Raw genomic sequence first — 22,622 nt, forward strand, 5'->3', positions numbered from 1 at the left:
CTTCAAGAAAGAAAGAGAACTTCAAGAAAGAGAACTTCATCTCTCCTTCCTCCCCCTCTCTCTCGCTCTGTCTATCTGTCCATAATCCTTTTCCCCCTCTAAAGTCAGATTACCTTTCCCCCCCCCTAACCTGAAGTATCTCTCCGTTTGTATCTCTGTTTGGTATCGCCAGGGGCAACCTGAGGGCCCCCCCCGGCAACCCCCAAAAAATGAGATGTGCGGTTTAAATAAACAAAGACATAAAGGAACTGAAAAGAACTGGTGTTTTACAAAAACAACAAACGGTCTGGAATCTCAGAAGATTTTTCTTTTTTTTTTGTCTATTTTTTAAAGTGAATAACTGTATTTAAGATGTTTTTTTTTTCCCCTGAGAATGAAAGTGTTAACCTGCGGATGAAAAAAGAGGTTTGTTTTGCCTCACTCCCATCTCTCTCGTTCTCCATTACACCATCCCTCTCTCTTTCTCTCTCTTTTTCTCTCTTTTCTCTCCCTCTCTCTTCTTCAGTGAAAGTGGGGATTATATAATTGCAACTACTCAGCAAGTCTACTCTACAAGTGTGTTTGTGTGGGTATCGAATAGAAACACACACACACACACACACACACACACACACACACACACACACACCGTGTCGGGGCAGTGTCGCTTCAGTGTGTGTTTGTGGTTCCTAATGGGTGGGGCTCAGGTACTTTGTAGAGTGTGTGTGTGTGTATGAAAGTGTTTATGTCTGTGTGTGTTCTTTGGGGTGGAAGGTGTCATTAAGGTGTTATTAACACCCACTGTCATGCCATACTAACTATGCCCTCCATTGCAGCATTAGCCATTAGCCATCATCATTATTATCATTATGATGATGCTGATTGACAGCTTCAGGCGAAAAGACTTCTCTGCAGGAGGGGAGGGGGTTGTGTGTGTGTGTGTGGGGGGGGGGGGGGGGGGGGTGTTGATGTAGGCCTAAAGATGCACGCAGGATGGGGAGGTTGTGGGGGTGGGGTGTTGATGTAGGCCTAAAGCAGCACACAGGAGTGGGTATGGGACAAGCTTGTTGGCTTCAAGCTCAGTTCCGTGTTGCGTGGCGTGGCGTGCACTCCGGCCAGTAGGTGGCAGCGCTCCAGGCCAGAACTGAATCATAGGTGGTGGCTGTAGCCCTGGCACACACCTCTGCACCACATACTTCCATACACACACACATACAATATATATATATATATATATATATATATATATATATATATTAAATTGAAACAAAGTCAAGAAAAAAAGTAAATATATATATTATATACAAAAGTTAGTTGAAATATTTAGAGAAAACAAATCTTGGGTGGGTATGGGGGTATTCGGTTATGTTGAGAGCACAAATTTGTTTTTGGTTCCTGATTTTTAAAGAAGCTACTGTAAGGAAAAGCTGTTTTTTGTATTATTATTCTTGTGTTCTTGCTTGTCTGTTTCTTTCTCTTGTGTTCTTTTTAAACGAGACACTGGCTTTATTTTCTCATCCCGTCTTCCTCTTCGTCATCTTCCTCCTCCCATGATCGCTTGCTCTCTCGTGGCACGGCATTGGGGGGTGCCGTTGTTGTGCGTGGGGTCGAAATATCTGACTACTAGAAGACGTTTGTGTCGGAGGAGACTGAGACTACCCCCCTATCTCTCTCTCTCTCGCATCGTGTTCGGCTTCAGTATGACTGTAGCGCTCTTTCTCTGTGTGTGTGTGTGTGTGTGTGTGTGTGTGTGCATGTCATTCAGTCAAGCGATATAATAATTGGCAAGGCTATATGACGTGGGACAAGGAAAGGATATTACAGAGTGATTTTGAGACGCATCACGTTTGTTCCTGTGAAGGTTAAAAAAAAAGTATTTATAAAGGAATGGGGGTGGGGGTGAGTTTCCATCTGAGTATTTTAATTCTAAAGAATTTGTTTAAAGGGTTAGTCCATAGCTAGTGGCTTAGTCACTGCCCACCCTTCGGATACCCCCCAACCTTATTTTTTTCCCTTTTTTTTGAATGTCGTGTTTGGTTTTGATTGGTTAGTTTCTATGGTAACGGCTCATGTTGTGTTCTGTCTTTTACAAACTTGTGTTTTTATGACTTCTTCCTCTTTTTTTGTTATTTTTTTTTTCTTTGTTTTTCTCGTTTGGTGAGTTTCTTTTTTTTTTCTTTTTTTGATTTTGAAATTTTTCTCTTTCTTTTGTTCTCAGCTATTCGGTTGGTTTTCAAATGTAGAGTGAGATATCGAAGTCGATAGTTTCATTCTGTTAAGACTATGGAGTAATCTGTTTTGTTTAATCTGTTTTGTTTTTCTTTTGTAAGAAAAGATTCAAATGGAATAAAAAAAAATGAATAAATAAAGTAATATTTTAAATTATCTCTGTTCATCTATGTATGCTCCCTTAAAATGGTTCCTTCTTTGTTGGCCGTTGGCTAACTTCACTCGTCCGCCACTTAAATGCAACTGTACAAACACTGATTACTAATTACATCACAGCAGTGTGAGGGAGCATGGGCCAAGGAAGAACCTGTTACATTCAGGAGTGGATCTGGGTCAAGGACCAGATCCAGGATTTGTTTTCCTTCACTTTCTTTTTAACAGCTAGATAAGACATATTGGCATCATGTCACACACACACACACACACACACTAGATAAGACGTATTGGCCTTGGCAGAGGTCTGCGCTCTCTGAGTGCCCTTCTAGTTTGTTTGTTGTTCAACAAAAAGCTGGACGGTGTCCCTGTGCATTATCTGTACTAAATGACTTAACAGAATGAACAGCATGGCATCATGTTACACACACACACGCACACACACACACTCTCACACACACACACACACACACATCCTGCCCTTCAGTTACACAGAAATGAAGCCAAGTTGCATCAAAATGAGAGCTGCCATTCGTCTCCAGATTGGAGCCAGATTCTGGACAGTAAGTGCTTTTCTTCCGAGCCAGAGAATGCGCAGTGCCTGGAAATCTCGGTCAGAACCGACCCAAACTAGGTTGAATCTCCATTCTCTAATTCCCTCCAGTTCCTTCACTTTTGAAAAGCTCTTGCGCTGTCCATGCTTCTTTTTTTTTTTTTTTTTTTACAGACATTGGTCCTAGCCATTACCTGTATCAACGGTGTTCAGTGTAACAATTGAAGAACTACCCACCCTCTCTCCTGCTGGCCCGTTTTGCAATTCTACACATGGTCCAGCAGATGGCAACAGTGTACGCATTTTGCACTGTGCCGGCTGACTTATGCAACCTTAACCAACCGGTTTGCCCAGGACAAAGATGTTAATTGTTTTTCCTTCTTTGTATGTGTGTGTATGCCGAAGTGTCAGTCTGAGTGTGTCTGTGTATTCTTGTAAACTAGCTTGTATATTCTTGCATGTTGGTTGTGTGTGAGTGAGCTTGTGTTCCGGACGTTGTGTGTGTGTGCACACTTTTTTTCAGTGTTTTTGTTTAGTCTCTGTGTGTGTGTGTGTGTGCGTGTGTGTGTGTGTGTGTGTGTGTGTGTGTGTGTGTGTGTGTGTGTGTGTGTGTGTGTGTGTGTGTGCGTGTGTGTGTTCGTTTCTCACTTCCGGCCACCTGCCCTGCTGACGGTTACCCTAGGTGGGTGGAGACTGATCAGACGGCCAGGGAGATATTCTGAGTACGTGGTTTAGTGACAAACCTGGGTACATTAACTCTGTGTAAGTGAGGTAAACATCCTCTCAGCAAACCAAAGCCAAAGATGGATCTTCATACCAGAAGACAGACACTCACCCACATCTAAGCACACACAGGAACACACACATGATGTCATTAGAATACACCCTGTTTTTTTTTTTTTTTATAGAGGCTTTTTGAAATCGGAGGCAGTTGCAACCTGTGTGTTTTGCAACAGTCGGTTACCCAATAAGCCCAGATGAAGCTGGGATTTGACCCAGGCACGGCCAACACACGGTCCAGATAGTTTATCGCTTTTTATTCCCTGTTGCCATCTGGGACCGCAATTAGTGCCGGGCAGCACTGAGAAAAGACAACGGTGCTGACATCACTTCTCATGATGCAGTGTGTGTGTGTGTGCGTGTGTGTCTGTGTGCGTGTGTCTGTGTGCGTGTGTGTGTGTGTGTGTGTGTGTGTGTGTGTGTGTGTGTGTGTGTGTGTGTGTGTAAATTAGAACTTGGCTCACAGTGAGCTCACAGCCAGCTCTATTTAATTGGCCCACATTTCATCTCCCATCTATCTCCAGACCACACATGCAAACACATACTGTGTGTTTAACAAGATGTACCAGAATCTACCAACAGACTGCCCTCGCATCTACCATTCATAACATTAATGTGCCAATGATCAAACACCATCTGTGCTTTGGAGCGACAGAATACACATTTATGGGATATGTGTCTACCCCTGACCCTGAATATAAAAATACCAAATATGACCTTGGTCAACAAAACGCTTTAAACAACCGCCAAAATATATTTATTCAGTGTGTGTGTGTGTGGATATTTTTATTTACTTTTTATTGTGTACAGTTGTTGACGCAATTTTGTTATGATGCGAAGATGAAGTCCTGATTCCAGATGAACTCAAAGTGATATTTCTTATTTCACCTCTAAAATCAAACATTTACCTTACTATTACAAATTATGACATTGATAAAGCCTTATTTTCACATCAACACCTGAATGTATGAATGAATGAATGAGAATGGCCTACTGCCATATCAAGAGTGAGTAAAGATCAAAAACAGAAGAAGACTTTTTCTGAGCCTGAAGGAAAACTGGAATGTTACACTGATGTTGATATATGTTGTTCTATGCAGTTAACACATTGCTGTAACGATACATTGGGTACACTACTTTTAATATACATGTGCAACTTCAGAACAGAAGCAAGACAAAATGCACATCTGAAATAGTGGGTGGTTTCAGGAAATAAGGTCAAAGTCAAGTGTATTGACACACACACACTCCCTCTCTCATTTGTACCTATCCCTTTCCTGTGAAGGAGTGTGTTGATAAGCACAACATCTACTGTGTCTGGCACATGTCCTGTTCCACACAAGTACACTTCACACTCACCCATGCATGTTTCCTTACACACACACACACACACACACACACACACACACACACACTCACAGTCTTCCATGGAAGACACTCACACACACACACACACACACACACACTTACACTCACAGTCTTCCATGGAAGACACACACACACACACACTCTCATACACACACTCACACACACACACACACACACAAACACTCACACACACACACACACACACACTCACACACACACTGTAAGCACCCTGTCTGTGTGTCTGATGGATGTCCTGTTTACCTCATCAGACAGAGTAGCGTGAGTAGCCAATATCGCACTGCCGACGAGATTCGAAGGAAGTCGAACATCAGTTATGTTTAGGTTCGAGCGCTATACTTCCGTCACTAGGATGTTGATTTTACTTCCACTTCCTGTGAGTGCATGAGAGAGAGAGAGAGAGGAAAAGAGAAGGTGACGACAAGAGACAGGACAGAAGTAGAAGGATGAAAGGAGGATGGGTGAAAGAGGAGGATGAATAAAGAAAGAGAGAGAGAGAGCGAGAGAAAAGAGAAGTCTGTTGTTGAGAAAGCGTAGAGAGAGAATACCCAAAAGAAGAAAGATGGAGAAAATTATAGAGAAAGAGAAAAAGTGAACTGATAGGAGACACAGAGAGGGAGAGAGAGAAGGAGAGAGAGTGTGTGTGAGACAGGGAGAGGGGGGAGTGTGAGAGAGAAAGTGAGAGAGAGAGAAAGAGAGAGAGGGAGAGAGAGAGTGAGAGAGAGAGAGAGAGAGAGAGAGAGAAGGAGAGAGTGTGTGTGAGACAGGGAGAGGGGGGAGTGTGAGAGAGAGAGAGAGAGAGAGAGAGAGAGAGAGAGAGAGAGAGAGAAGGAGAGAGAGTGTGTGTGAGAGAGAGAGAGAGAGAGAGTGGAGAGAGAGAGAGAGAGAGAGAAGGAGAGAGAGTGTGTGTGAGACAGGGAGAGGGGGGAGTGTGAGAGAGAGAGAGAGAGAGAGAGAGAGAGAGAAGGAGAGAGAGTGTGTGTGAGACAGGGAGAGGGGGAGTGTGAGAGAGAGAGAGAGAGAGAGAGAGAGAGTGAGAGAGAGAGAGAGAGACCTCTGTTGGGCTTATCTCCTTGTTTTGGTCTCCACGGTGCATGTCCTTCAGAATCTCTGTTATCACTGAAACTGGGGTCATCCCTTTCTCCTCTCTGTGTCTGTCTTTCTGTGTCTAGTTGGTGCGTGGGTGTATGTTTGTGTCTGTCTGTATGTGTGTGTGAGTGTGTGTGTGTGTGTGTGTGTGTGTGTGTGTGTGCGTGTGTGTGTGCGTGTGCGTGTGCGTGTGCGTGTGCGTGTGCGTGTGCGTGTGCGTGTGCGTGTGCCTGTGCCTGTGCCTGTGCCTGTGCCTGTGCCTTTATTCCAGTGGCATGTTTCTGTACTTGAATCATAATAGATGAGTGGCTCTGTGTGTGTGTGTGTGTGTGGTGTGTGTGTGTGTGTGTGTGTGTGTGTGTGTGTGTTGTGTGTGTGTGTGTGTGTGTGTGTGTGGGTGTGGGTGTGCGTGTGTGTCCAGAGCAACTTGTAACACTTCCACAGTCTGTTTATCTGTATGACTGCCAGACACATCAATAAACCCTGGTCTCTAGCTGACATTTATCAGGACAATGTCTATCATCCAAATGATTGGACCCCACCACTACTATGCAGAGCTACACTCCTCTGTCTTATGCCCCTCTCTTTCTCTCTCTCTCTTCCTCATCAGCTCCCTCGTTCTCTCTCTCTCTCTCTTCCTCGTCAGCTCCCTCGTTCTCTCTCTCTCTCTCTTTCTCATCATCTCCCTCATTCTTTCTGGGAGTTGGAGAGACAGAGAGAGAGTGAGAGAGACAGAGAGAGGGAAAGATAGATGCAGTCAGAGAGAGAGTGGGTGAGACAGAGAGAGAGAAATATAGATGCGGGCAGAGAGAGAGAGACAGAGAAAGAGTGGGAGAGACAGAGAGAGAGAGAGAGACAGAGAGAGAGAGAGAGAGAGAGAGAGAGATGCGGGCAGAGAGATCAGGAAAGACAGATGCAAGTAGAAAAAGAGAGAAAAATCAGAGAGTGAGAACAAGAAAGGAGCGAGAGAGGGAATTAATGAATGTAGTTCATGAAGATTAATTAATGAATGTCTTGTGTGTAGTTGGTGCGTGGGTGTATGTTTGTGTCTGTCTGTATGTGTGTGTGAGTGTGTGTGTGTGTGTGTGTGTGTGTATGTTCGTGTCTGCGTGTGTGTATGTGTCTGTGTGTGTGTGTGCGTGTGTGTATGTGTGGTGTGTGTGTGTGTGTGTGTGTATGTGTATGTGTATGTGTGTGTGAGTGAGTGTGTGTGCATGTGAGTGTGTGTTCTTTTCTCACTGTGACTCTTGCCCCATATATAGGGAAGTTACATAGAGTCCATTCAGATTTGTGAAAGCTGAAGTCATCAGGTAGCAGAGAGACAGAGAGAGAGAGTGGGAGAGACAGAGAGAGAGAGAGAGAGAGAGAGAGAGAAGAGAGAAGAGAGAGTGAGAGAGACAGAGAGTGGGAGAGACAGAGAGAGAGTGGGAGAGACAGAGAGAGAGTGGGAGAGACAGAGAGAGAGTGGTTGAGACAGAGAGAGGGAAAGATAGATGCAGTCAGAGAGAGAGTGGTTGAGACAGAGAGAGGGAAAGATAGATGCAGTCAGAGAGAGAGAGTGGTTGAGACAGAGAGAGGGAAAGATAGATGCAGTCAGAGAGAGAGTGGTTGAGACAGAGAGAGATGGGTGAGCCAGAGAGAGGGTAAGATAGATGCGGGCAGAAAAAGAGATAAAGATCAGGGACAGAGGGCATAGAGAGACTGAGAGTGAGAGCAAGAGAGGAGCGAGAGAGGGAATTAATGAATGTGGTTCATGAACAGGAATCTCTAAAAAAACCTAAGACAGAAGAGGTGGAAAGAGTGAGTTGAGTTGAGTGAGTGCGTGAGCGAGTGAGTGAGTGCGTGTGCGAGTGAGCGAGTGCGTGAGCGAGTGAGCGAGTGCGTGAGCGAGTGTGTGAGTGAGTGAGTGCGTGTGCGAGTGAGCGAGTGCGTGAGCGAGTGTGTGAGTGAGTGAGTGCGTGTGTGAGTGAGCGTGTGCGTGAGCGAGTGAGTGAGTGAGTGAGTGCGTGTGTGAGTGAGTGAGTGCGTGTGCGAGTGAGCGAGTGCGTGAGCGAGTGTGTGAGTGAGCGTGTGCGTGAGCGAGTGAGTGAGTGAGTGAGTGCGTGTGTGAGTGAGTGAGTGCGTGTGCGAGTGAGCGAGTGCGTGAGCGAGTGTGTGAGTGAGTGAGTGCGTGTGTGAGTGAGCGTGTGCGTGAGCGAGTGAGCGAGTGCGTGAGCGAGTGTGTGAGTGAGCGTGTGCGTGAGCGAGTGAGTGACTGACATTGGATGAGTGAAAGATGGAACAATGAAACAGAGGATGAGAGTGGATGAGTGTAAAGGACAGAGGCCTCTCTCTCTCTCTCTCTCTCTCTCCTCCAACAACATTTGAGTGGCTCTTTCATGTTCTGCTTTCTTCATCTCCCCCTCTTCAATCATGGCAACTGGATTCTAGAACCCTGACGCCATAGACCCCTGTGGACCTTAGTGTGTGTGTGTGAGTGTGTGTATGTGTGTGTGTGTGTGTGTGTGTGTGTGTGAGCGTCAGCGAGAGTAAGTGAGTGCGAGGTGGTAGAGTATTTGTCTGCAAAACTGTCATGAGCGAGGGAAGATGCAGGCTTGTCTGTGGTTGATCTGGCATGAACGGAAACGTCCACGGAACAACCACATAGTGTCCTTCACACACAGCGTGTCATTCAGAAGATGCCATTCCCCATGCCTCATAGTTCAAATCAGTACTTTGAGATTCAGTACTTTTGATTTTGAGTCATTTCAGATAAAGCTAGAATGATCATGTGGTGCTGTATATTGTAACGTGATCATATTGGGCAAAAGCTTTAGGAACCGTCGTAACTTTTTTCCTACTGCATTGGCGTGTCTATATGTTTACATATTCAAACATTCTTTTGTATGAACTTTGTATGTCATTGATTGGTAGGTAAAAACTATTCATGTCATTTTGAAAGCATCCTCACAGTGGTTAGAGCATAGTGTCAAGCCTGGTATTAGCCAATCATACGTATAGTTCTTTTCCGTTCCGGTCAGGTGACTTGTCTTAACCAATCAGAGACCAGAATTACTTCCGGTTACCGCCCATCGTCTGGTTACCACCCATCGTCTACCGACACGTGCCTATATCTTTTGCACAGTACTGTACATATAGGCATAAATATCCTGCATTTCCCTATGGGGATTAATCAAAGTTTATCTTATCTTAAATATGTTTATTTGTTTACAGCCTAAATCAACAGCCTCTGCTGTGTGTGGTTGTTTACTAGCCTGGGTGCCAGCCGTGCTTAGCCCCGCCCACAACATTTGAGGTCGGGAAGTTCGGTCTGGCATTGCTCCGCTGGGGAGAAACTATCGCAGATAAAAAATTGGTTCGGACCAATCAAATTGTCAGGGCGGACTTTATACGATGATGGACAGATGATCAACAGTAATGTAATCAACCACGTCACCTAAGAGCGCTTGGGTCTTTTTCAACAAACATGGCTGCCGCTGAGATGTGTAGATTTGAGTCTGTTTTAGAAGACATCGACAGCGCATTCATTTTGAAAGAGGAACAGAGAAACGCGATCAAGGCATTTGTCGATCGAAAAGATGTTTTTACCGTCCTTCCTACGGGATTCGGTAAAAGTTTAATTCATCAGCTGGCCCCGATGGTCTACGTTATGGTCATACTACGTTGCTCTGATTGGTTGTAGGTATATCCAATTGAGCGAAGAGGCATTTTTTTTCCTGGTTCGGTTGAAACACGCCCCATAATCACAGCCCAATGGAGCAGTATCAGACTCATATTCTGACTAGAATTATGAGTATGACAACGTCAGGCTAGTTGTTTACCACACCAGTAGGAGTTTCCTTAGGTGCTGAGACACTGCATATCATATCACATCCATGAGAGTTTTATGAGAATTACACAACTGTGCCTGCGTGCGTTTATGTGCATTTTTGTGCACGAGCAGGCAAGGATGTGTGTACATACATGTGTGTGTTTGTGAGAGAGAGAGTGTGTGTGTGTGTGTGTGTGTGTGTGTGTGTGTGTGTGTGTGAGTCAGCTCAGTTTTACAAGCACAGCAGTACACGACGTGTTCATTCTTTGGAGGAAATGACACCATTTCTTGTGTGTGACAAACAACATAGGAATGAGAACACAAACACACACACACACAAATACACACACATGTGCTGTAATAGAAACACTTACTCACACACACACACACACACACACACACACACACACACACACACACACACACACACACACACACACACACACACACACACACAGGCATTTTCATATGTTGAACCAGAGACTGTTGCTGTGCTGAACCCCATGCATTCAGGAACTACAAAAGTCAAAATATAATGTACTCTCTCTCTCTCTCTCTGCCCTGTCTCTCTCTCTCTCTCTCTCCCTGTCTTTCTCTCTCTCTCTCTCTCTCTCTCCCTGTCTTTCTCTCTCTCTCTCTCTCTCCCTGTCTTTTTTTCTCTCTCTCTTTTCCCATCTCTCTCTCTCACACAATCACACAATAAACTCGGTCTTCAAGGTTGCAAAACATTAATCTTCTCTTTCTCTCTCCCTCCCCATCTCTTCTCTCTCTCTCTTTTCCCATCTCTCTCTCTCTCTCTTCCCATCTCTCTCTCTCTCTTCCCATCTTTCTCTCTCTCTCTCCCTCCCCATTCCTCTCTCTCTCTCTCTCTCTCTCTCTCTCTTTCTCTGCTCTCACTCTCTTTGGGGGATTGGGGGATAATTATTGGGACATCAAGGCCCACCACCTTCTCCCCAAATCGATACCAGATGACAGAATAAGCAGATCCATATGTCATTTATACACACACACCCAACCGCTGTCACGCAACACGCACACACAGAATGTCATATGCTGTGACAGCTTGACTTCTCATGTCTCTCACGCACTGTTGATCTCTCTGTCTTTCTTTTCTTCATCTCCCTCTTTCTCTCTCTCTCTCTCTCTCTCTCTCGCTCTCCTCTCTCATTCTCTCTCCTCTTCTTCCCAGATGCCAGTGTTCTGTTTTCCTCCTCCCCCGTTACGTCTGTTTCCATGACCCATTTGTCTACGCCTCGGCTCTCTCTCTCTCTCTCTCCCTCTCTCTCTCTCTCTCCCTCTCTCTCTCTCTCTCTCTCTCTCTCTCTCTGACTCCATCTCACAGGTGTTTCTCTCCCTCTTCTTTTTCTCTCTTCCTCTTTCTCTCTGCTTCTTCTCTTCCTCTTCCTCTCTCTCTGTTCTTCCTCCCTCTTTCTCTCTTCTTCTTCTCCCTCTCTCTTCTTTCTCTCTTCCTCTCTCTCCCTCTTTCTCTCTTCTTCCTCTCTCTCCCTCTCTTCTTCTTGTCTCTCTCTCACACTCTCTCTCTCTTCCTCTTTCTCTCTCACTCCCTCCCTGTCTCTTTCTCTTCTCTCTCTCTCTTTCTCTCTTCCTCTGTTCTTCTCTGTCGCTCGCTCTCTGTTTCTAGCCTCTATCTCTATTTCAAATTGACATTCAAATGAGCTTTTTGCATAACAAATACACAAGATTAAGGAGGACACATGGAACACACATCATATAAATCACAATTTCCCTCTCTCTCTCTCTCTCTCTCTCTGTGTGTGTGCGTGAGATTGATTGAGTAAGTGTGAGAATGTGTTCTAATTTATATTTTATGCCTATAGTCATGCCAAAAGTACTTATTGAATTAAAATTGAACTGTGTGTGTCTTTGTCTTCACGCTCAACCCCCCCCTCTCTGTGTCTTGTTCTGTCCCTCTCTCATCCTTCCTTACTTCACTCGATCATCTTTCCTTACTTCACTCGTTCATCTTAGTCTCACTGTCTCTTATATGTCCCTTTCTCATCCTTCCTTACTTCACTCGTTCATCTTTCCTTACTTCACTCGTTCATCTTTCCTTACTTCACTCATTCATCTTTCTCTCACTGTCACTCCCGCTCCTTTTTTTTGTGTTCAGGTCGGTGAACACCCGGCACTACCTGAAGCCTTAAACACCTGGCAGTACCTTAAACCTTAAACACCTGATCGCTGTCTTTTCAGAGGTAGCGTGTATCGCCTGCGTATCAAAGCTTAGCTCGTGCAAAATCAGCTCCAAGGACATTTGACAACAACAATCAAACAAACAAACAAGCAAGCAAATAATAAACCTCATTATAAATATTATATAATAAATAATAAACTCTTCCTTGTCGATATGGTTTTTCCTGGTTTCTGACGTTGTCTGTCGGTTCTATACACTTCAGCTTGTCAACAAAAGCATGTGAGTAAGCAGTAACACGACTGTGGTGTAAAAGTGAATTGCACTGTGCAACGGCAGGGAGACCAGTTCTCACAGAATGGGGCTTTAACATAATGCAGTCTATAATGTGAACGAACAAGTAATTGTCTCTATTAGGAGATTAAAAAACAGAGCCCAATCCATATCGAAATGAATGTATAATCTATGCATTCTACAACACAGGCCATCGCCTCAGCATGTATCTGTGTGTGATTCAGCATGTCTGGCTAGACCTCATTATGGGTTCTGTGTGTGTTTCAGCATGTCTGGCTAGACCTCATCATGGGTTCTGTGTGCGGTTCAGCATGTCTGGCTAGACCTCATCATGGGTTCTGTGTGCGATTCAGCATGTCTGGCTAGACCTCATCATGGGTTCTGTGTGCGATTCAGCATGTCTGGCTAGATCTCCATTGTGTCAAACGAGGACAGGAAAGGTGAGTGGTGGTCATGGTGAAGTAATACAGAGGGGCTATGAAAGAGCATTGAGAAAACTGACATCTGATATGATCCCTCCTCCTATCACACAGACACACACAGACACACACACAAACACACATAAACACACACACACACACACACACACACACACACACACACACACACATACCCGTTGCAACCGCGGGCAAGATGGGGTTTCCCTGAAACATGATCCAACCCAAAGCCCTGTGGGCTTAAAGTGAATCTAAAATATACAAAAAACGACTTCGCAATACAGGAGCTCTGTGTCTGAAAACACACACACGCACAAGCACACGCACACGCACACGCACACACACACACACACACAGGTTAGTGAGATTGACTGAACGTCCATCCAGCCAGTCGTCCACCAGAGTCAGAGAGGAGAGAACTAAAGTCCGCTGAAGTAACTAACGTTACCTGCGTGAGAAAAAGAGTGCTTCTGAAGAGGTAGGTGACGTCAACAAATTTGAGGTCACGTAGAATTAGTATTAATACCTGATATTATGTACATACTATTGACGATTTTTTGCAAGGGGAAACTAGCCTACTCACCTCCCTCTCCCTGCCCCCAACACACACACACACACACCACACTCACTCTCTCTCTCACACACACACACACACACACACACTTTTAAAACGGTTGTTTCGCTCCAGCACACACACAGATTCACACACAAACACAAACCTCCTATTACCCTGCACTCAATCACTATAAGCATATGCAGGGCACCAGTTTTGTATAATTTAACCACGTTCGTGTAATTTCAAAGTACACACATATACAGACAAGGTACACACACGCAAGCACTAAGACTATCAAACACATGCACTCAGAAAAATGCGTGAGTGTCGACTAGCACTGAAATCACAAACAACCCCAGCTTGGGTCCACCATTCGTGCACGCACACAGATCACAATATGATTCTGTTTAGAGTCTAAACATAAACACCCGCACAAAGCACCCAATGAGTGTGTATATATGTTTGGAGTGTAAACTCACTCTCTCACACACACACACACACACACACACACACACACACACACACATACACAGACACACACACTCACACTCAAAGACACCTGCATCATCTCTACAGAGGAGACAGAGAGATTACCTAGACGTTATGAGTCACCTGAACCATTTCTAAATGTCTGGGTCTGAAGACTTCTAGGTTCCCTCTCGCGTGCCAGGTTTGGGTTAATGTGACCATAATGTGACCTGATTACAGCACAGTCCTGCACCAGGAGAATGGCCCTACATGGCAGGTGGTTTGCTTGTGCGTGTGCATTAGTGCCTGCACCACCCAGATGGTGGGTTTGGGTTCACCGACGTGACCTGTGTTGTATTACAGCTTCCTTCTTCCTGCTCCAGGCGCCCAGATTTGCACCACCCTGGTAGACCTGTAGCACATACTTGAACATTGGAGAAACAACGAAAAGGACTTTGATGTAAATTTCATATTAGCTTTAACATTACTGTTACTAACGTTAGTTATGTTTATCATACTTGCTATCTACGCTGCTAGGCAACTAACGTTAGCAAACATCGAAGTTAATTCACCTTATGGATAGCAAATACATTTCTTTAAATTTTTTGACATAACGTTAATTTATGGTTTTAGGTAAATAAATCTACAGGATGTAATGTCATCATATCAAAACGTTCTCTGTTAATACACCTGTGGTTTGTGCATATCCACTCCTGATATCTGAGAAAACACGTCTTGACTGAAGGGGCTTATATACTCTTGCAACTGCAACTACGGCTGGCATCGAGTTGCATCGAGGGACTCGTTTTGGTTTATGGTTCCCCAAGGGTTGTGCGTGTTGCAAAGCGATTTAACGGCAGAACAATAGGTGGAATAACGTTTTTTTGCCTACCCCATGACGTGTGGAAGTCGTTAGTTTATTTATTTACCTGGGGCGCAAATGGACGCGATGAACTGGAGATTTTTTTCTGTTGCAATGCCTTCCTTTATAGACAATAACGATCATACACCCCCATTGCACTAAACAACAACCCTCAAACAAATAAATATTGTATTGTTAGTCTATTAGTATTGTATTTTATTAATTAGCCTGTTGTTAACCTTTCCTGCTAATCGTAGTCTGAGATTACAGGGGAGACTTTTGTTTACTGCTCCAGAGCCGAAGTGATCTATATTCTTAACTCCGGGGTTATCTCCCTTTCCCTTCTGTCTGCGCCCGAGGATTTGGCGCGAGGATTTATTCTCCACACTGGTTGCACAGAGTTCAACGTTACAGTAACATAACTTTGCTCAGGTCGCTACATCTGATCTATCGTTCTCTCTCTCGCTCGCTCACTCTCTCAAATTCAAATTCAAATTCAAAAGAAGCTTTATTGGCATGACCATAACGTTCTTCAGTATTGCCAAAGCATTTGGTTTGAACTAGTTCATGAGAGGTGTGAACTTGCACAACACTGCCTGGAACCATAGTGCATAGATACTATGCTATGAAACCCGGAAATGTGAGACTCCTGAAAGGATGCAGTTAGCAGACCAATCACAGTCTTTGCTGGATTTTGTTGGATAGTCACAAATTTTACGTTACGTAACTGCGCAAGGGGCTTGCAACTGCGCTTATGTATCTTACGTGCTTACGTTTCTACGTAAAATGCGAGTATAAAAGGGCCTTGAGGACACCTCTAGGTGATATTTTGACTGGATACTTCTTATGACACACTACAGACACAGAGCATAATCGGTCTATATCTGAATTATGAGGTATTATATTTATTACTATATAATAATTATTTATAGATATTATATGAAGTAATGTTTTCTCCGGATACACGCCTTTCTCCCAGCGTGATCAATGATTTGCTGCCTTTACCTTGTTAAAAGTACAACTTTGTACCCGTTGATTTCGTACCTTTAAAATCAAACAAAGGTCACAAATGATCAGCACATTTTGTCAAATAATTGGTTGAAATGGCTAAGTACCGCCATTACTTTTAAAATGATCAACATTTCATTTTTCTTCATAGTGGTCAACGGGTGGTGAATGTTGCCTCGCTCAGGCATGTCAAATTCAAAGATTGGTCTCTTCACCAATCACATCGCCGTAGAGGCGGGGCCTCTGAGCCCAGGTTGGTGTATCGCATACCAGCCTTTCAATTGCGCTGCGCGTTTCGAAGGTGCCGCACCTTCACTTCAGGCGTTGGGGGATTAACCGGTCCAAGTAAAGGACAACTCTCGTAGTCATTCGAGACGTCACAAGTCGTCGGAAACCAGGTGTGATTTTTTATTTATTTAAGGAACCGTGTCTTTTCGGAAAGTGGATATGCAGCCTGATGAAAGAGGAAAGAACTCAAAGGTAAGGGAACAAGCATTCTTTATCGGCAAAGTTTCACTCACGTAGACTACCCCCCCCCCCCCACACTTAAGTCAACGAGTCACAGAAGAGTAGGCAGCGTTGAGTTGAGGCCGAGTGAAACCGCAGTGACAGCGACACTGAAACCAACTTCGAAACGTCTGTTTCCTCTCTCAACTGTTTTACCAGGTGGCTCTGTCATTTGGAATGGAAGACGCCGCGGAGGTTTTTGGTAAAGTATCCGTTGTTTTGTTAGGGAAACTAAACTAAGTAGCTTGCTTTAAAGACGCGCAAGAGTTTGAGCTCTTCTTTTAGGGTTGGTGTTGGCTGCTCGTTCAGATTTCGAATGCATGTAATCGTCTAGATACATTTTTGACGTGCCACCGCAGAGAGTAGCGTGATATGTAAGGCTGTGTATCTGATGAAACATACGTGGTCTGTGTGCGCAAAATTAATCTCCTGTATGCTCTGCTGTATTAAACAACGCGGAGCGGAGAAGGGCAATGCTTGTTGTTTTAGACCTTTTTTTTTTACACATACTTCGAGACACTACATACAGAGACATCCATCAATTGTCTTGTATGAGTGATGAATGTACTAACAGAAACTTCGTTAGTTTAGTTTTAAATCTCATTTATCTCTTTCACTAGCTAATCTTTTCCCCCGTATACTTGCAAGTTGTTGGCTAGGTGTTTACCTGCGAGAGTAGCTAATAGGCTATAGCTTTACATGTCGAAAAAAGTTGTAAACTGTGGTATTTCTAGGTCATGGAGGCCGCTGTTCCTTATCAACAAATGTTTTTATAGCTTTGCGCTTGGAGGTTGTTTCAGTTACCTTCAAGAGTGCTGCTGGGGGATTAGGCCACGCCAATTCTTAACGTTAAACGGAGACATATGGCTCACGTATAGGCGCAGCCTTTTAAATATACATGCATGCAGCCGGGCTGGTTCGAAAATAAGTCACTCCACATTCGGACGGCTGCAAGGGCGCGCTCTCCTTTGTTTCCTCGCGCACCGCCTCAGTGGCTTCGCTGTTGGCTAAATCTTTTCTTGGTATGTAAATAATTACTCCACGATCAGAACACACATTGACATGGGCCGTTCCATGCAAATCAAGACAAATTGGCATAGTTTCGTGTTTTGCGTGCACACATTTGTTCCCCAGAGGATAAACCACAATCAACGCCAGTAGCAACGTAAGAGGAGGCTATGTCTGGTGGGAATGTAATCGGCACACCGATAGCGACTGAGCAAAAAGGAATCCTGACCACGTGAAAAGGAGGGGAAAAAAATGATACGTCATAATCTCTTGTGTCTTTAATTGCGCATTCATTTGTGGTCCGTGCATGCCTGCTTGTACACGCATCTTCAAAGGCCTTGCCCACGTATTGCGCTCTTTGACCTTCGCTCTTGTCGTGCCGCTTAATTGGGTTATCCTCTCTCCTGCATAATGGTGCGGCTGGAATCGCTTCGGGAGTAAACTCTAACCATGTGTTTGTGTGTTCATCCGATTTCAAAGCCTCTGCACGTAAACTGAGACACTTCTGCATACCAGGACCAAGTGCATGGGTGTAGCAAGGGATTCTGAGTAAAAACTCACCAATGACCCTGGAACATGCAAGTCCACCTGGATCTTTTAAGATTTTGAGTTTTTAGCTGGCTATTTGTCAAGTGTGTGAATACGGGATCTCTGAGTGAAGAGTATGAGAATTATGTAAGACAAATCAGCAAACAGTGTTCAACTGGTGGGCAGAAGTTACAGTGTAGCAGAAATTCCTGAGTTGTCTCTGTTTATATGTGACACAGCAACAGCTATCAGGGAGGGAGGCAGGGAAGGAAGGAGGGAAGGGAGGAGAGACAAGGCGAGGCGGCCATGGGTGGGTGTGTCTCTGGTGCCATAATGACAGGTTTGGACTGTAACTAGTGCTTACTGATTCCGTCCGGTTCTTACAAAACACGCACGTGTACACGCATACAAAACAGACACGTTTCTCAGCACGCCAGCTCAGTCACACACTCACTGAAATCTGCTAAAGGACTCTTGGTGGAATATGTGTCGTGCGCAGACGTCAGTGTAGCCACAGTAGGACTGTTTGTTTATATCTGTTTGGGATTGTCTCAGCACATAGCAGTTATGCATGCATGCATGCAGGCCTGTGTTGTGGAGCAGGCCTTTTGGCCCACATGCATTCAAGTCATCTCTCTCTCTCTCTCTCTCTCTCTCTCTCTCTCACACACTCACACTCCCTTTACCAACGAACACAAGATGTTCTCTCTCTCACACACACACACACACACACACACACACACACCCACATCAACCCTCACACAGTGTCCTCGCATGGCTTCCTTCACTGCTTTCCCTCCCCTCCCTCTCTCCTGTATTACTCCCCCCCCCCCCCCCCCCCCACACACACACACACTAACATACATACACACACACTAACATACATATACACACACACACACACTAGCGCACACAGTGTGACTTCCTCTGTCTTCATTTAGCATCACTACGGACAGTGGTCTAATTTGATCCGTCTTCCCGGCTGTTTTCTGTCCCCCCCCCCCCTCCTCTCTCTCTCTTTCTCCCTCTCTCTCTCTTTCACTCTCTCTCGTGTCTGGTGGTTCCTCTTTCTAGATTGGGTGTGAATTTCTTTGTCTCACACTCTCTCTCTCTCTGGCTGACAGTGTCCTTGAAGCTGTCTTGTCTGTTTCTCTCTCTCTCTCTCTCTCTATCTCTCCCCTATTGTCTTGTTTGTCTTTCCTGTGCAGTCGCCTCTGAATCTGTAGTAGTGTCTGAAAGCCCAGTGCTAGTTATGCAGAAAAAAACACTATGGACCTGGAGCCAATGGACCCGAAGTTACATTCTTCCCTCTGGTTGTCCTCTGCATCCCCCCCCTTTCTGACTCTACCTACTGATTCTATCTCTACTTACTGATTCGTCTTTCTCTCTTTCTTTCTTTCTTTCTTTCTTTCTTTCTTTCTTTCTTTCTTTCTTTCTACATACTGGTCCTCTCTGTCCTTCTCTCTGTCTCTCTCTCTCTCTCTCTCCAAAGCACAATGACTAGTGTACACACATCACTCACAAACACTTTATTTACTCTCCTTCTCTCTGTCGCTCTCTCTCTCTCTCTCTCTCTCTGTATCTCTCTCTCTCCTTCTCTCAAAATTTGTTTTTCAAAAGAATCTTTATTGGCATGACCATAACGTTCTACAGTAATGCCAAAGCATTTGGGTTGGGTGTATAATAAGTGATTATATAAACACAATACATATATCTATACACAATATATACACATATCTCTCTCTTTCTCTCACTGTCTATATTATCTCTCTCCCTCTCACATGTACAAATACTGTACATTGCAGCCATCTGCGGTACAGAGCTGAGCAAGATCCAGGATCCGCTCCAGAGCCATGTGAGGCACAGGTTCTGGTGGGTTCTAAGAGAGAACCGGCAAACCAACACGCTGCAGTCAGACGTCCCATACGTAACCTGCAGTGTATAGACCGCACAGTGCTGCACTTTTAGGCTGCAGTCAGGCTGTGAAAGTGAAAACTCGTTTCTGAGGGCCCCATTGCGGTGCCAGTCGGGGGGTGTGCTGCTTTGCAGGAAACGGCGTGTCTAATCGGCTTCCACTCGACTTCTCAGCACATTTACATTTTTACATTTAGTCATTTAGCAGACGCTTTTATCCAAAGCGACTTACAAGGATGTATACACATTTTACATTTTACACTGATGGCACACTGCACATCAGGAGCAATTAGGGGTTCAGTGTCTTGCTCAAGGACGCTTCGACAGGGAATCGAACTAGCAACCTTCTGATTACTAACCGACTTCTCTACCTCCTGTACCACTGTCGCCCAGCAGTCAGATAATTCAGCCTTGCCAGCGATTTTTAAAGATTCTACAGGCTGAGGAAATACAAACAGGCCTGCGATTGACACCTACTGTGTGTGTGTGTTATCTGACGATAGCTGGTTTCTTCTCGGAACACAGAACATCATCTGATGTTGGCTGGTCCCTTCTCGGAACACAGAACATTATCTGATGATGGCTGGTTCTAGCCTTTTCTTTGAGCAGATCTCTGATAAGTGGCGTCAGTGTTGAACTCTGGGTGTTGTTGCCATGACGGGTAGGTCGGAACAAGTCGAGACACAGCTCTTTATTTACTAAGGCCTTCAGTGTAGTCGTATCAAGTTAAAAAAAAATCCCAGCAAACTGCTTTTGGTTTCACTGTCCTGGTTTAGCAGTGGAATTAAGACTAGGCAGGTTGCCATGTTCTGGTTTAGCAGTGGAATTAGGACTAGGCAGGTTGCCATACACATAACCACCATTTCTGCTGTAACTGTAACTGCAAGTGCTGGTCGTCTTAAAAAAAAAAACAACAAAGAAACTACATGTACGTGACACTCTTGAACCGACATACGTATTTACATTCACATTTAGATATGCACTTGCCACGTTTAGATATGCACATACCACATTGAGGTATGCACTTACCACATTTAGGCACTGACATGCATTTAGTTTTGTAGGCTACATAGCTACATGTGAACACACACACACACTTCAGAGACACACACACACCCCTAGCAATCTGGTTAATTTGCCTGAACGACTGGAAGAGATCAGCACCATAAAGTAATTACACCTGCAAGTGATGGTCCTCTTAAATAAAAAAAATAAATATAAAATTACAGATAGGTGAGACTTAAAGTAAAACTATGCAACAATTTGACACTTTTTGAGGTATGGTTTTATAGGAAACTAGTTTTGGTAGCATCCTCAAATTCATTGTGATGGCTAAACACCTGTGTCAGGATTTGCCCTATGTAGTTCTGTATACCGGACTGGAATACCCTGCAAAAATGGAAAAAAGCTTTCACAGCATAACATTGCCAGCTATACTGCCAAAAGACACCAGTTAGTGTGTTGGCAAGCTTATATCAGTGTCAACTGGGCTGTTGGTGTTGTTTGCTAGGTTTTTGCATACCTTTTAGGCAGTTAGCTTGCTAGTTTTGGAACAGAACTCCTTAGTGCTGCTTTAAGTCAGTCTTAATAAATAAATAAATACAATTGAAAATTGAACTGAATCTGTGGTGTTGCACTAGCTGTTTGAAGTTCTAGTTGAAGTTCTAACTGTGGTTGCAAGGTCTGTTACCTGCAGCTGGAACTGGGTGGAACTGCTAAACCAGAACATGGCAACCTGCCTAGTCTTAATTCCACTGCTAAACCAGAACATGGCAACCTGCCTAGTCTTAATTCCACTGCTAAACCAGAACATGGCAACCTGCCTAGTCTTAATTCCTATGCTAAACCAGAACATGGCAACCTGCCTAGTCTTAATTCCACTGCTGGTGGAACCTCGGCCAGGGTTAGCGATTCTTTGGTGGTTCTACCAAACAGAACAGAAGAATCATTTCGATGAACTAAACTAAATATCCTACAGTAGTAGTGTCTCCAAATGGTTCTTCGTAGATCAACAATGGTTAAAATGCACACTCTAGTCAGATCGCACAGCAAGGGCCTCCTTGTTGTAAAGCTTTATGAAGCATTATAAATTACTAAACACATTTGCCTCCTTGTGAAGCTTTATGAAGCATTATAAATGACTAAACACATTGCATGCTAAGCCTATGTGACTGTAAACACAGATGCTGTTTTATTTATCAAGTTTGCTGTGAATACAAAAAGTGAATACAAAAATATTCATATATATTATATACTATTCTCATTTAAAAGCAAACTTGCTCGGAAACAGACATCCCCCTCTGTGAGCAAATAAGATTTCAAAAAAAAAAAGCTTGTGTAGATATAAAGTGATCTTGGAATACTTTACTTTCCATTATATCGGCACAGCTGAGCACAAATAATGTTAAGTTTTAACCTTTAACATTTCCTCTCACATTTGATCAAACATTTAATTTACTTACGCTTGAAAGGTATATTATTCTCATACGTACGTACATTTCCAATTATTGTTAATTATGAGCAAAACGTGGCACACCCGTGCAGACTGTTACCCATTTACATTTAGTCATTTAGCAGATGCTTTTGTCGACGTACAAGGGAGAGAACAGTCAAGCTATGAGCAATAGAGACCTAGTGTAACGATAAATACTACTTTACATAAGAAATAGAAAAAAGAAATAGAAAAAGGAGTGCAGGAAAGTAACTGCAAGTTAAGTACTAGTCGAAGTGCAAGTTAGGAAAGGAGGTGCTCTCTGAAGAGTTGGGTCTTCACGTGCTTCTTAAAGGTAGAGAGGGACGCCCCTGCTCTGGTAGTGCTAGGCAGTTCGTTCCACCAACTACTACCCTTAACATCAGCTGTGTTATTGTGACTTTAATTGTCACATTACAGTTGCACCCGGGGGAGAGA

General features: G+C 44.1%; 1 protein-coding gene across 4 annotated transcripts in view; it reads left to right on the forward strand.

Annotated features, from left to right (window-relative positions):
* The first annotated feature begins 16,029 nt into the window (after positions 1 to 16,029).
* lpar2b (lysophosphatidic acid receptor 2b) overlaps positions 16,030 to 22,622 on the forward strand; it is a 26,955-nt gene continuing 20,362 nt past the window's right edge. Inside the window, exons 1-2 of one of the 4 annotated variants that reach the window (XM_031562196.2) lie at positions 16,030 to 16,237; positions 16,424 to 16,466. The gene's annotated coding sequence lies outside the window, so the exon portion shown is untranslated. Of the gene's footprint in view, positions 16,238 to 16,330; positions 16,467 to 22,622 lie in introns of those variants that run through there. The other 3 variants (XM_031562194.2, XM_012830873.3, XM_031562195.2) reach the window with 3 other exon arrangements.

This window comes from Clupea harengus, chromosome 24 (genome assembly GCF_900700415.2).
Source record: "Clupea harengus chromosome 24, Ch_v2.0.2, whole genome shotgun sequence".
In the NCBI taxonomy this organism is placed as follows: domain Eukaryota; kingdom Metazoa; phylum Chordata; class Actinopteri; order Clupeiformes; family Clupeidae; genus Clupea; species Clupea harengus.